The following is a 15877-nucleotide window of genomic DNA, read 5'->3' on the forward strand; positions in this document are numbered from 1 at the left end:
AGGGAGCCCTGGGCGGCTGGCCCTGATGCGGGCCCACTTTGCTGGGTCAGCTGGCAAATGGGAACTCGAGGCCTGAGAGGGTTGTGGCCCCAGACCAAGCCGTGGAGCAGGGTGGGGACACGAGCCCCAAGACGCTGGGCACCATGGGCACGTCACAAGCACCGTGAACCTCAGCCTCCTCCTTGGCCGGGGGCCATCTCTCTACCCGCAGAGGAGAGGAGGGCACGACAGGCTGAAGTCACAGATCAGGATTTGAACCCATGATTGTCTCAGTGCAGGGTGGGGGTCTCCTAGGAGCTGATGAGGGAGGCTGGCTCCCCAATGCCACAATGCCACAGAGCAGAGGGGAAGGGGCGGACTGCGCGGCAAGCCGGCCCTGATGGCGGGAAGCAGGCCCCGTGACCGTGACCGAGAGCTGTCCCGTCGGGTGAGCGCCTAGAGAGCAGGGATCGGAAGCTGGGAGCCAGCCTGGGCATCGGGGGGAGCTGGGGACCCCGCGGCGGCGCAGGACAGGAGGGTGGGTGGCCCAAGGTCAGGCACGGCAGGCAGGGGTGTGGTGTGAGGACGACAGACGCCTCTGTGCGATGGAAGACAATGCTGAGTGTGGAAAGACCCAGATTCCTGGCTCCTCGTGGAAACCCAAATGACGGGTCACGGGGCTGACGCCCCGTAGGACACCCTGTTACGGCTTGCACTGGATCGCTGACTCATGTGCTGAAGTCCTGCAGGAGGTCGTTACTGTGGAACCTGCGCCCCAGTGACTGACGTTCTTTAAAGAGGGAAACGTGGACGCACACGCGGGTGCACGATGACAGGAAGACACGCAGGGAGGAGACGGCCATCCACACGCCGTGGAGACCAGACGCCACAGAGACGCACGCCGCAGAGAGAAGCCCTGGAAGAGCCTTCCCTTTCAGCCCCCGGCAGGAGCCAGCCTTGCGACCTCTGATTTTGGAGTGCTGGCCTCCAGAGCTGTGAGTCGGGGCGTCTGTGTCGTTGGAGCCCCCCCGGGGTGAGGCTCTGTCCCGCCAGCCCTGGGGTGAATGCTGGCCGAGGTGGGCCTCTGTCCCTTGGCCTGCGTGTCTGTCCCTCCCCCCCGGCCCCGGGATGCAAGAGCTCTGGAGGCTCCTGCACAGTGTGGCCCTCGGAGGTGCTGCAGGGGGTGGGAGGACCCAGCGGGCTTGGCCGGCGGTGGGCACCCCATGCTGTCCAGCCCAGAAGGCCGAGCTTTGAAAGGGGCTGAACCGGAAGGGACGTCCCGACGGACCGGGCCCTGCGGTCCAGGAACAAGCCATCGCAGAGTCCCCTAGGAGCTTGCTGGAAGTGCACACTCCCAGGCCGAAGCCTGACCCGATGGGTCAGAGTCTGCTTTCCAACAAGACGCCCAGGCTTCTGTGTCCCGCTAGAGGGTGAGAGGCCCCCATTCCTGAGCTGGGCCGCACACTGGGACCTGAGGACTGCAGGGCAGTGCTGCTGTCTGAGCTCTGTCCCCTGAGTTGCCAACATAATTGTCCCCGGTTGTGGCATGGGCATCAGGGTTTTTTTTGTTTTTTGTTTTTTGTTTTTTAAGATTTTATTTATTTATTTGACAGAGAGAGATCACAGGTAGGCAGAGAGACTGGCAGAGAGAGAGAGAGAGAGAGGGAAGCAGGCTCCCTGCCGAGCAGAGAGCCCGATGCGGAACTCGATCCCAGGACCCTGAGATAATGACCTGAGCCGAAGGCAGCGGCTTAACCCACTGAGCCACCCAGGTGCCCCCGGGCATCAGGTTTTTAAAAGCTTCACAGGCCCTGGTAATGTGCAGCCAGATTTGGGAACTGCTGGCCTACCATAGGCATGTACACCAACTCCCTTTTCAGTTGAACGTGTACAGAAAATACCAAACTAGAGCCAGGGGAGGAGGGGTCCAGGCAGAGTCGCAGAACGACCCAGGCCGCCCGGGGCCGGGCCCCTGCAGATGGCCCCTGACTGGTGAAGGCTGACCAGAGAGCCCTGTTGGGTGAGCGGAGAACAGCTCTGGTCCATGGCCTGGGGCATTTGAGGCCTAGGAGGAGCTTGGAAACGCCGCCTGAAGCCCAACGAGGTTGCGCGACTGTCCTGACGCGCAGGGATCTCGGGCGGCTGTCGGGGTTCCCGCTGGAACGTTCTCCTGCTCAAAGTCACGGGAGGGGCCACAGCCCGGAAGCAGTGGCTGTCGCGGCGTCCCCGGGGCACGACCCCAGGCTGTGTCCCACTCTTCTTTCTTCTAAGTCAACATGGGGCTCGAGCTCCCAACCCTCAGGTCAAGGGCCACAAGCTCCCGTGGCTGAGGCGGCCAGGCGGCGGCCAGGCAGCGGCCAGTCGACGCCATTGTAGCCGGAGCTATCGGGGCTCCAAGGTCGGCCCTTCCGCTAACTCGTGTCGGCGCCCATGGCTGTTTCTCAGGAAGTAGTTGAGACCATAGGAAGGAAGGATGCGTCCAGGAAAGAACATGGGCTCTGGGGCCTCGGACCCAGGCCAGACACCCTGGCTGTGTGACTTTGGGCCGGCGCTCAGCCTCTCTGAGCCCAGCTTCCGAGTCTGAGACCTGGAGGCGACAGGGAAGCTGGCTGAGCTCTCAGGGTTCCGCAGGGTCACGTGACATGGCCTGTAGCCGTGTACGCTGTGAAGGGCAGCGCCTGCAGCGCCTGCATCAGGCCGATGCCCAGGCTGTGTGTCCCTGGCAGGGTGAGGCCCAGGGGCAGGCCTGCCCTCGGGACGTCGCACCCTGCCTTGAGTGTGGACGTGTGCACGCGGGTCCGGGCGTCCTTCTCCGAATGCCTGGGTGTGTTTCTGATTCTGCACTTTGCAGACCTCCAAAACCGGCCGGGTGCCCCGCAGCCCACCGCCTTCCCGTCACCAGAGAGGGACGTGAGGAGCCCATAGGCTAGATGAGGAACCAGCAGCCTCACATCCGTTCCCGTCTGGCTGCGCCTCTTAGTGAGAAACAGATGCTCTTGTCGGCATGTCTGGGGCTCAGAATTCAGGGAAAGGGACTGCGGGTACTGGTCAGAACCGCTCTCGAGTCCTGTGTGCCTGGCCCTGCACACGGCGACTCGCTGGGCCCCCGAGCCCCTGTGGGCGGAGGCACCATCAGTGTTGAGGGGTGCGGCGTGCAGAAGGACCCCCCCCTCGGGTCGGCCACGCACCCACCTTAGCCCGCGGAGCTGGTCTGGAGAAGCTGCCCTCCCGGGGCGGACGTGTCCACGGGGCCGGCCACGTCCGCTGGTCACCCAGCCCCCGAAACCCACCCGCGCCTCAGAGCAGCCACCGCATCCCCGGAGCCTGCAGACCCCGTGGCCACTTTGGTTCTTCCCAGTTTGCCTGGTCGTTGTTTCAAGGGTTACGTTCAGGCGTGTCGTCATTGGTGGTGTGTGCGTGTTCCGGCCTTCGTGTGCGTGCGTCTGGGCGTGCACTGGTGCGAGCGTGTCTCTCTGCTCTGTGGGGTCACCCTGTGTCCAGTGTCGTCTCAGTGTCTGGATGGTCACGCCCCATGAGGGAGCTTTCGACGCAGGCTTCCTGCCTGACTGTCTGCCCACAGGCCGTGCACGTGTCTGCTCTGTGTTCGCGCCTGCGTGTCGGGGTGTTCTGTCCGTGTGGCTGTCTCTCTGTGTGTTCCTGACTCCCCCCGCCCCTGAACCTGATTCTACAGGGAAGAATGGACACTGGGCCCTTCCCGGTGGCCTGTCCGGTCGTGCCTGTCCCTGCCGTGGGCTTGTTGCCGGACCAGCCCCTCCTATGCTCGCCTGCCTTCTCTCCATCCCCAGAGCCTGCGGCAGACACACCAGCCGCCGTCTCCCAGGCCAGGCTCCAGCCCTGAGTGTTCCCTGCCCCAGACCAGCCCTGTGCAGGCACAGCAGACGGGCCCTTGTTCTGAGCTCTCTACGTGGCGAATTCCCAGCTCTTCCCTCAGCACCTGCATCGGCTGTGAGCCTGTCCTCTGTCCCCTTCGTCTCCCAGGGTCCCCGTGTCTCCCCACACTCCCTGCTCTTACAAACCCCCACTCCTGCCCAGCCCCCATTCTCCAAGGTGGACCCCTCATTGCCTGCCGACACGTCCTTCCCTGTCCACCGCTGGTGCAGTCCAGCATCTGTCCTCTGCCTCCCATAGTCCAGGCTGGACCCAGCACAGGCAGTGGGAGCAGAGGACAAAGACGGAACTCACCATCTATCTCCCCCCCACCCCAGGTGCCAGGTACAGGACTGGGCCCTGCCCTACAGGGTCACTTAATCCCTACACCCGTCCTGCAAGGCAGGTGTCTTCCAGGCTCCTGTTCAGGTAAAAGAACCAAAACTCAGAGGGGCTGAGGCTCTGGCCCAAAGCCACACAGGAGTTGGGGTGGCAGAGTCCAGACTCCATCCAGCAGGTAGCCCTGCCTTTCGTGGGTGCTGGTGTGTGTGTGTCTGCCGGTCCTGCCGGCCCAGGGGTCTCCCACTGGCCGGGACCGCCTTCCGTCTGTTCTCTGGTCAGCGGAGGCCCGGGCACCAAGCGGGCACTTGGGGAAGGTTTGCCAAGTGAATGCCTGCTCTCACCAGTGACAGGCTCAGCTTTCATTAGTCTGATTTATACAAGCACTGGGATGCCCTGGGCTGCGAGGCTGGAGGACCGCGTTGTAATTCATCAGGCAAAGCTTCCAGCTTCCCTCTCCATGCACAGGGAGAGGGAAATTGATGGTCAACAGCCCTGCTCCGGGGAGGGCCCCCCGCCTGGCTCACGGTGCCGGGCGGGCACTGCAGAGGCCCTCAGGCCGTCCCCCACGTGGCCCATCCACCTGCTGCCCGGAGGTGGCCCCCGGGGCGCGGGGTCCGTGGCCGCTCATCGATCCCCCTGCTCAGGATGCCAAATGGTGCTTTGAAAGTCCATAAAGGCAGAGACGCCCATTCATCCCTGATCGGTCGCCCCCGCCCCCCGCCTGCGGCACGTGTGGGCACAGCACAATGCCTGCCCGTCACGGGTGCTCGATCACCATCCCCAGTCGCAGTCTTGCCGACCCGAACAGCGCCCACCCCCTTCTGCCCCGTCCCAGCCCGCGTCTCCAGGACAATGCCGCGGGGCCTCCATCATCGAGATTGACGGATGTGGGGGCTGCGGTCTCCAGAGTCCCCCGGGCCCCTCCAGCTGCCCCGGCCTTCCCAGATGTCCAGGAGCTGCTGTTCTCCCAATCAATGAGGCAGCGGGGGAGCCCTGGGAGCCCCACCTGAGGGGCCTCGGCCTCGGGCCTCGCCTGGCTGGGTCCTCAGACCTTCCGGCCCCTCCCGGGAAGGCCTCCGACCCCGAGAGCTGGGCCTGGCTGGCATCTGCGTCCTCTCCCGCCCCCACCCTCCGTGACCAAGCTCAGTGCCCCCCTTCCACTGCGGTCGCCTGGGCCTGGGCCTGGGCGGCGAGTGATGAAGGGGCTTCCCTGGCCTATGATGGTGATTGCATTAGTGCTGATAATGTGAAATTAATCACCATAATGAGCCCGGCCAGGCCGCCGGAGGAGCCCCACGCAGCCCCACATTCCAGCAGCACCATGCTTCCTGCCAGCAAGCTTCGCTGTGGGGCTCCCCTGGGCCCCGCAGGATGTGAATATTTAATTAACGTCCCTCTCCTGCTCACTGGAGTGTTTGTAAATATGATTCATGGGCCGTATTGTTACCTCAGCTGAGCATTCCCAGCCCCCCTCCGCCTGCCAGCAGCTCCTGGGCCGAGCCCCCTCCCAGGGTTGCCCCCACCAGGAGCCCATGTGGGATGCGGCCTCATCCTAGGGGTGCCGGGCCCGGACACCGTCCGCCTTCCCTTCCGCAGAGCCCTGGCTGGAAATCACAGGCCTCATTGTTGGAACCAGCAGTAGGCTGATGGGCCTTTGTGGAGTGGCCCCCTGGACTGCTCCCCAGGAGCGCAGGCCCGCTAGGACAGTTGCTCCCCAGAGCAGTGTGGGACCCCAGGGGAGGCATGACTCCACTCCACCCCACCCCCACTTGGAAACAAACATGCACAAGAAAACAGAGACAATCCCTGGGCGCCTTCCCACCAGTGTGAATGAGGCAGATAGCCGTGTTCTGAGGGGGTCTGACGAGGGCGTGGGGACCAGGGCGCTTTTCCAGGCTCTGTCGGGGGCTTGCTGACTGGGCCCGGGGCATCAGGTCTCATCAGCGTCTGCACCTGTCTTGTGCATACCAGAACACCTCCCAGGGTTCGGAGAGTGCGGGCGAACCACGAAGCTTCCGGCACCGCTGAGGATGCAGGGGTGGGGGTGGTCAGGGCTGGTGGACGGGAGCCTGATGCCCCAGGAGAGAGCAGGACTCGTTTGCAAGCCCAGCCGAAGAGGACACGGACTGCAGCAGAGTGTGGAAAGGAACCGTCGCATTCTCTTAGCCCTGTCCCCGGTTGGCTCGGGGGTCGTCACAATACGGACCACAGGGGCACATCACCACCGGCCATGGTGGGCTCACTGGGTGCTGCAGCCAAGGCTGCTGGCTGCCCAGTGGGCCACAGGGGCGCTGGCTGTCTGGGCATAGCCTCCGCCTTGGAGGTCTGCATGGCCCTTTGGGGGCCCCTGCACCCCAACCAGAGCCCAGGCAGGCTGACTGTGCGGGGCACCGTCCAGCACCAGGACCTGCCTCACAGGACGGATCCCCGTGCCCCGCAGCTGCTGCCCTGCTGGGCCTCGTCCTCATTCTCCACAAGCACCCCCCCGCCCCCAGCTAACACTCCTCTGAAGCACCCCAGCCTCAGAATCGGCTCTGGCCCTGGCCCAGGGGCCTTCGTGATCTGGGCCCTTGCATCCCTCCTCGATTCACTCTGCCCGAAGCTGCGTGCCCTTCCCCGCACGCTCTGTGCCACTCACCCTTCTGCCTGCCGGACAAACCCCCCTTGCAATGCAAACCCTGGTCTCGTGCCCCCGGAAGCTTCCCCGCCCTGGCCTCTGGCTCCTGCGGCCCTGTCTGTCCACTCTCAGAGCCCTCGTCCTATTCATGTGCCCCCTGTCCTCCCCGGCCCAGGGCGTGCGCAGAGCAGGCCTCCCCGGTGCCCCGTGGGCCCTAGTGTGTCGGCGGGAGGGTTCTGAGGCGGTTCTCGGGCTGGTGGCTCACGCATGCTGGCATCGGTCACAGATGATCTGGGGGGTGCATCGTCCCTCTGTCCCCAGGCCTTCGTCTGCCCGGCATCTCAGGCCCCAGAGCGGGGGGCCCCGGCGAGGGGCTAGAAGGGCGCAGAGGAGAAGGGAGAGCTGCGGTGTTTGCGGACCTCGGATCTAGGCAGTGGCCGGGGAGCCAGAGGTCGGGGCAGGCAGGCTCCTTGTGGGGCGCAGCAGGGGGTCGGGGGGTCAGGGGCCTTTCTCTGAGGCTTCGGATCAGCCCCTGCGTCCTACCTTCCCCGCGGGTGTGGGGAAGAAGCAACAGCGGGAGGGCGGGAGGCTCTGGGGGCAGCGCCCAGCTTCTCCAGGATACCAGGCACCCCGGATGTGGTTCCTGCCTCCACCCAAACTGCAGGTTCCCTGGGCTGCCTGAGAAGGCCCTTCCCTGTGTCCGTCCCCTCCTCGAAAGGCCACTGTCATCGCCTCTGCCCTGACGAGGCTCTGGTGTGCTGCTCCCTACCACGGTGGCCTGGAGGTGGGAGAGTGGACCGTGTGCAGTGGGCAGGGGTCCCGGCCAGTCACTCTGAGGGGCACAGATGAAGGATGGGGGGTGTGTGGCCGGTCGTCAGGGTCGTTAGAGCCGCCCACCGCATCCCGTGGGGGGACTCAGGCTGGCTCATCACCGATGGCCCATCCGTCTTGTCCCTGCCTGACGTATGCATCACCCCCAACGGCGGACACACGGCTTCACCTTCTGTGGGGGTGGGGGTTGGGAAGGGAGAATAAAGTCCGCTTGGGAAACCGCAGGAGGCTGTGGGGTCACAGCCGGAGCCCAGGGGAACCCGGGGGATGTGGGCTGCGTGGCTCTCCTGCCGTGTGGCTTTGGGCAGGCCACTTGCCCTCTCAGGCAGCCTGAGCCTCCCCTCCAGATGGTTTGGGGACCAGCCCCTCCCTTGATTGGTGTTTGCAAGGTTGGGAGGGGCAGGGAATGGAACACCAGGGCTGTTAAACTGGCTGTTAAGCTGCAGCCTCTGCCCTGCAGGTCCCTGCGGGGTCCCTTGGAGAGGGACAAGCCTGAGCTGGAGGCTCACCTCCCAGGACACAAGTCCTGAGCGTGATTTCGGGGTTGGATGCTGCCAGGAGCCTGTGAGCTATTGCATATGCCCCAGTTTTCTGGGGTTTGCTCACCTGGACCCCGCAGGCCTTGTGGTGCTCACCAGAGACCCTCCGGCAGGCATGCCCCGCCCCCCACAGGGCCCAGAAGGGTTTCTCAGCTCCAAGAAGCAGCCTCAGAGTCCCAGAGTCCCAGGCTGCACCAGACCTGCACCCCAGGGGCGCCCCTAGAGCCCAAGCTGTTGAGGGCCAGGACACTGCCCATGAGAAGCCCCCCTTCATCCGCCTTCCCCTGCACAGTGTAGCCGCTGGGGCCTCACCCCCTCCCCAAGGTCCTGGTCCCCAGTTGCCAGCCTCTCCTGGTGGGACATGGCCAGGGTCCTTCCGCAGCCTGGTCCCCCTTATGCTTTGTCAATGTCCTGCTCCTTAGAAATAGATCTACGTATTTTTTTTTAAATTTCTTTAATTTTTATTTATTTAAAGATTATTTATTTATTTATTAGAGAGAGAGACAGAGACAGAGATCACAAGTAGGCAGAGAGCCAGGCAGAGGGAGAGGGAGAAGCAGGCTCCCCGCAGAGCAGCTGAAGGCAGATGCTCAACCGACTGAGCCACCCAGGGGCCCCAGACCACATATTTTAAAAATTAAAATATTTTACAGAAATAGTAAATGGAGAGCAGAAGTTTGCATCGTTAGTGTCCCCGTCTAGCCCCCGGCTGGTTTTGGTGAGGGCAGTCGCACGTGGTCCTGCACCGCGCCCTCCTCTCCCTTCCAGAGAAGCCCCAGTTCCCACGCTGCCTGCCGGTGGCGCCCACTCTGCCTTTTCCTTAGTTTCCAGCACGGTTACGGGGATGGCTCAGAATCACAGAGCTGTCAACGGTCTCTCAGCAAACTCTGTAAATTCAGTTCAAGCCCCACCTGAACACGGACAGGAGACTTTCCATATCTGACCGGTTGGCTCTAAAATTTACACAGAGGAGTAAGCACGCGGGGTAAGCACCGGCCTCCGAAACAGGACAGCAAGGAGGAGCGCGTCCCTCCACGTACAACGCACGACTGTGCAGCTGTGATATCTTAGAACCAGGGAAACCGGCAGACGAGTAAACCAGTAGGGGCTGGCGGCTGCGGGGCCGCGGCCTGGGAAGACCTGGCCCCCAAACCCAGGGAGCTCACTGAGCAAGGGCCTCTCGGGAATGGGGCACCTGTCTTGTCCCACCTCGGCTTCCCGCTTCCATCGCCCGTGTGGACAGCTGCATCCCCACAGCCACGTGTGTTTAGCTAACAGTGCGGCCCCTCCTACTGGGCGCTGAGGACTGACCCACCTTCAACCCTATGAGGGGCACTGGCAGGCACGCGTGTGTCTCTGCAGGCTTTTCCTTCTGTGTTTTGAATTATTTCCTGAAGACACTGTCCCAGGACGGGATTACTGTGTTAGAGCGGACGACCAGGGGAAGGCCCTTGGCAAGCGTACCTGAAATGCTCTTCTGTGGTGTTGGCCCCTTTGTGGCTCCCTCCATCGCTCCCTCCGTTCACTGGACACCTCCTCCTGCCGGAGGACTGGGGACCCGGGTGAGGTGCCAGTGTGTGACCCAGCTGGAGGAGAGACGTGAAAGGAGAGCTTCCAGGATCTGGGCAGTGAGTCCCCGGGGGTCAGAGCTGGAGCACTGTGCCGTGAGTCCACGGCCCCTGCAAAAGTCCCCAGCAGCTAGGTAGGCGTCTGTGTCAGCTGGTCTGAGACCTTGGCCCATCTGGGTAGCATGCAGGGGGAAAGACCGGCTGCACAGACTTCCTCAGCCTCAGGGGGGATGCCCGGCAAGGGCCAAGCAGGAGCCGCACCTGACTGGTACAGCAGCGCTGGGTTTTCTCGTCGCTACACAGCAGCCCCCAGCTGTCTCTGCTCAAACCTGTTTGATCTGGTTCTGTCCACAGTGGTAAGCACAGACCACTTTCGACCCAACACCAAGCCGGAGGTCGGTCCCCGGGTCCCCGAGGTCCATCCCCAGCTCCTGATGTCCCTCAGGCAGCACCGCCTAGACAGGCCTCATTCATCTTCCAGACCAGGCCTGAGACAAAGGGCCTGATGTGTGTGCAGATGGGCCTGACCCCCACCCCCACAGCATCCCTCACAACCAGCACCGATAATGGGCCTCCAATGAGTCCCCTGCGGCCACCCATGGCCTGGGGGGGGGGGGGGCAGGGAACACAAACACGGGGGCTAATGACAAAGCCAGCCTCTGGGGAGGGTCTGGGGGTTGGGGGAGGATTGACTGCAGCCCCGCAGAGATCCCATAACTCATTTCTGACGCGGATGTATTGCTCCTCTCAAAGACCACTTGCCCCGGACACGGAGCTGCCAAATTAATTGACAAGGGGTATACCGAGGCAGCCACTGCCAAGCGGCAACCCCTCCCCAGAGGTCTGGCTCAAGGAGCGGCTGGAGTGCCTCCTGCCTGCCTGGGCTCCGAGCCCTTGTGGGTCGCACCAGAGGGTCCACGGACATAGGACCAAGGACACAGAGTTCCGGGGACAGAGGTGCCAGAGGTGCCAGCCGGCCGGCCCAGGGCCCAAACCCTCCCTTGGCACAACCATGGAGGCAGAGACAGAGCAAATGTGGATCGTGGGGAGCTGGTCAGAGTTGGCCACTGCCCAAAGGCCCCAGGACCTGCATGAGGGCAGCCAGAGGGCTGCACACAGGGCAGGGGGCCGATGCAAACCCACCCCCGTCTCTGTCCACCGTCCTCTCTTCCAACCTTGGTTTCCCTCTCAGCAAAATGAAAGCTGGAGACAAGAGCCGGTGATCCCACCAGCAGTTCCGCCCACGGAGGCTTCTGGGGGCCGCACACAAGTCACAGTGTGGCCCACGCACCTTATTCCTTTCATCCTGATAACACCCAGGGAGCCGTGTCCCTCTCGCAGTTGAGAACAGGGATGGTTTGCAGAAGGGACTGAACCTGGTTAGGACCCACCGGACACAAAGTGCACGTCCTGCCTCAGGCTGTCTCTGGAGCCGGCTCTTGCTCAGACACGGGGTTGGGGGTGGGGGCCAGGGAACGAGCGGGAACAGACTTCCCGAGGCCGGGTTCTGGCCAGGACGGCAGGTCGGGGAGCTCCGGAGTGGGCAGGCCACCCGCCCCCAGGCCCAGGCCTGCAGAGGGCACGGTGCCAAGGGGCCATGTGCTTCCCCAGCGGCAGCTGCCCAGCTCCTCGCCGACAGGGCTCCCTAAAGCCCTCTCCTGTCCCTGCCCACATCACAGACTCTCCGAGCACTGGGACAGGCGCCCTGCTGAGCTCACCACTGGCCACGTCTAGATCTGTGTGCAGGGCCTGCAGGGAAGGGGCCAGGGGAGCCGGGGAGGGAGGCGGGCCTCAGGGCTCCTGCGTGACCTCACAGGCACACAGTGACACAAGTGGACTTGCAGGCAGTGGTCAGGGAGCCAGGTCTGGGTGCAGGGAGAGCCCAGAGGCCGGAGGGATGGGGCCGCCCGGCTGCTGTGCCCTGAATGCTGGGAAGGGAGCCTGCCTCGGAGGGTTCTGCTCGCTGGGGGGCAGGTTCTTGGATCTGTCCTCACCCTGCTCTCAATCCTTGGACCCCCACCCAACTCTATAAACAAGAGGCCCTGCTTTTAGGGTCCCTTCCATGCCTCCTGCTGCCACCTCCTGCAGCTCTCCAGAGGACACCTCTTCCAGGCAGCCTCCGGGAGGGACACTGCAGGGTGGGCTCACCCCGGGAATGCGGGGCTGAGGCCGACGGTCCCGGCATGCGTCGCGCCCACTGGGGACGCTGGAACAGACACACCACCCGCCCACCAACTGCACTAGGTCCCTCGAGTCATGCTGACCATGTGATGGCGACATCAAGCTGCCCCCGGGAGCGGCGGCAAGGCCTCTGAAATCAGTGCGTGCTGTCACCCAGGTCGGGCTTTTTCCCTCGAGAGCCTGCTGTTGAACCTTACCAGCACAGGGAGGAGGCAAGCCCTCTGCGCTCCTCGCTTTATGGGGGCTCCTGCCCCCCGCCGGGGGGCTGCCACTTTCGCTGGTGCCTGGCTCACCTTCTCCTTCTCCAGCTCACCCATAGTGCGCCTGTAGCCCGAATTACAATCAAGGGGCGCTATGGGTGAGCTGGAGAAGGAGAAGGTGAGCCCGAGAATCTGTGATTTTGAGCAAGTTTCCCGGTGGTGTCGGAACCACACTGGAACTGCGGTTAGGGTGCTGGTGTTTTGAGCTCCGTTTGCTAGGTGAGAGGACTGAGGCCTGAGAGGCCCTTGCCCGGGATCCCAGTGGTCAGCAGTCCCTGCCTTTGGGGTCTGCAGGAGCTGAGGGCGGGAGCCTGCGGAGCGGCTGAGAGCAGGCGGTGACTGCCGCCCTCTGGTCAGCAGCAGGAAAGACGCGGGCTGCTGGCTCGGCTGCCTGGGCCCCTGTTCTCCAGCCCAGGACCTGCCCAGATGGGCTGCAGGGGCCTCCTGGTTCAGCCTCCCCAGACCCAATGGAGAAGGAGCCACAGGAGCCCACCGTTGGCTCCATAGCACTCCTGCCCTAGCCTGGCCACACCTTTCCTTCCTGGGATCTCCTGCTTCCTACCTTCCCCTCTCCCAACACCCTGTGATTGGGAGGGAGCAGGAGAGGGCCATCCCCCAGCAGCCTGGGTTTCAACCCCACGGTGTACCTGCGGGCCGAATGACCCTGGAGAAGTCACTTGGCTTCCCTCAGTGTCGGGATCCTTCCTGTTAGTCCCAAGAGGGGACGAACCCTGTGGATTAAGGCGGAGGGTTGAACGTCATGGGCGCTCTGCACACACGTGCTTCTCCGGCCACCGTAGCTCTCCGAATGTTTAAAATGAAAAAAAAAAAAAAAAAAAAGTGGATATTTTGGGGTCTCCAATGTGGGATTTGTATGCCCCAATGGTGAGCAAGACCGTGCACTGGGGTACAGGAAGAAAATATTAGGCCCTCAGTTTATACTTACTTTCATTTCATCCTTTTTTGACGCTATCTTTGTATTTGTTTTAGAATATGCGTATTAGCAGAATAGTACATACACATAGCTAATAAATAGGATACACATAGCTAATAAATAGGGTACACATGTCGAGGTGCATGGTAAAAAATTTTAGTGATAGGTATGTGGAGTCACAGCTTTGAAGGAGAGAATCCCGATCACTTTCTAGAAGTTTCCTTGTGAAAAAGTGCTCAGAGTAGATCATTTCTGGGTGGAGCCCGGGAGTCGTCCTGGCTGTCGGCTTCAGAGGCACGTGCCCTTAGGTGTTCAGGGAGCCAGTGAAGGAAGGAGAGCCTGGGCTTTCAGGGCCTTCCCCAACGGTAGGTTGTGTGTTTCGAACTTTCCAGAAAAACAACGGCATTGATTTCCTCGTATCAGCCCTAAAAGGAAGGTACTATCATCACATTACCCCCATTTTACGGATGAGGAAACAAGGCCTAGGTTAGCTGCGGCGTGCAGCAGCCTAGACTGGGCCCGGGAGCCCTGGCGCTAGAGCCCGCGTCAGCCCCTGGGTGCCCAGCTCCAAACAAGAAGGGCCGGGAGCCTGTCCGTGGGGGCAGGGAACACAGAAGGAGGTGCACGTCCCTCCAAGAGTGGGAGTCTTGGGGCGGAGGGAAGGGTGGCGGCCCAAGAGAGAGGGGCACCGGTGAGATACTGCAGCCTGGGGAGAGGTGCGGGCCGGGGAGAGATCAGCCTGCGGCCAGGGGCTCCTGGGAAGGACGTGGGAGAGAACATGGGAAAGAGGGTGAGGTTCATGACATTAGGTCTGCCAGATGGGGTTCTACGGAGGGTCACGGAGAGCCCCACACAGGAAAGACACCCAGCCCATGGAGTTCCCCTGCCCTCTGCCTGTTCTGAGCAGAAAGTAGGACCTTCCCCTGTGCCCCCACGCCACACCCACGGATCCCAGTGTTTTCTTGGAAGTCAGCTAAGGCTTCCTGGAACTGGAGCGAAGGCTGCTGTTCCTCCTGATGCGCTGCTGAGCTCCCTGTCTTTGAAGGTGTGCAACCAGAGGCCAGATGACCTAATAATGGGGTTGTGTAGAGGAAGATAGATGTGGGATAGATCTGGAAAGCTCCTTCCCCTCTGGAATGCTCAGACCCGTGACTCGGAGTGGCAAGGAGAGCTGTAGCAGGGAAGGTGCGGGAGACAGTGCCTGCTACAGCCTCCCCCAGGTCCAGCCTGCTTAGAAAGGCAGCTGGCCCCACTCTGGGAACAGCTCCGTCCTACCTGTCTGTCCCACCTCTGCTAGGACTTGCCGCCCAAACTTGGCCTCCGAAGGATCTGCACCGGAGCTAATTATTTCAAAATTAGCTTGGATTTTCACTTATTTCCATTCTTTCCCTCCTGACCTGTGAGACCACAACTCATTGCAAACATTTAAACGCGAGTTACACCGGCAACTCTCTCCAGATCTGCTCTGCAACAGGCATTCAGGGGATCCGTGAGAATTGGGGATGATAAGTACAGCTTTATTTTCCTTATCCTCTAGCTAGAATTTAATACTTCCTGTAATTACAAATGCAAGCAGGAAACTGCAGAAGTATTAGCAAAACCCGTCACTTTGTTGCCAATACAAACCCTGTAGAGGTTCCTATCATAGCACAGCTGTTGCCAATCGCCTGAAGTCCTGTTTATGCTCATCCCTACCAGGTGAAGTTACAGATGTGCTTAGACCTGCGGCACGGAGAGAGCACCCCATTCATTACCGTTCCACAAATATTTTGATAATGTCTTTGATATAAGTGGTTTCCTTTGTAAACCCATGCATTTCATTTTATGCACTTCTAGACATTATATTGAGACAGGATTCTCGGACTTGATGAGATGCCAAAAAAGTGATCAGTGTGCTTTTAGAATAATCTAGGGGGATTTACAGTTAATGTACAGAAAAAGAAAAAATAACCACATAAGCCTGAATCATACATATTAAAATTCACCTTACTTACACAGCTGGAAGCACTTTTTAAAAAAGATTTTTTAATTTACTTATATGACAGAAAGACAAAGAGATCACAAGTCGGTAGAGAGGCAGGAAGAGAGAGAGGGAAGCAGGCTCCCTGCTGAGCAGAGAGCCGGATGTGGAGCTTGATCCCAGGACCCTGAGATCATGACCTGAGCCGAAGGCAGAGGCTTAACCCACTGAGCCACCCAGACGCCCTGGAGGCAGTTTTGATAGCCACAATTTTATCATTCTTAAAGTGAGAGTCTTCGAAAATGCTTCTTTATATTCAAAAGCTAAAAGTCAAAGTAAAGTTGGCCCAATTATCCTGGTTTGGGAGTGGTCACATCATTCAGTTGGTCAAATCAGTCTATTTTCAAAAACCGGAGAAACCCACAAATTTTGCCAACAAACACAAAGGGGCAGAACTAAGCAACGGGGTGTACAGAAAGGCAGCCGATTACTCACAATTTCTCTGCTAACAGCCAGTGCTCTGTGGACCGACATAAAGGCCTTTCTGCACATTAGGAACCTCAGTTCCTTCAGGGTTGCGAGTTCAGTTTTCTGTGGTTTGAGCCTGAACAGGGTCCACTCAGCATGCAGGTCAATGTAATGGGAATCGCCCCTAGTTTGAAGGTATAATTTGTACTTTTTTTCTTGGCCTTAGGAGCAAATGTCCTGTGGTCAAATATAGCCAGAATGATTATAGGGACAGCTTGAGTTTTAGGAGGCACCACATAAGAATTTTGGC

The sequence above is a fragment of the Mustela lutreola genome, chromosome 7 (genome assembly GCF_030435805.1).
Source record: "Mustela lutreola isolate mMusLut2 chromosome 7, mMusLut2.pri, whole genome shotgun sequence".
In the NCBI taxonomy this organism is placed as follows: Eukaryota; Metazoa; Chordata; class Mammalia; order Carnivora; family Mustelidae; genus Mustela; species Mustela lutreola.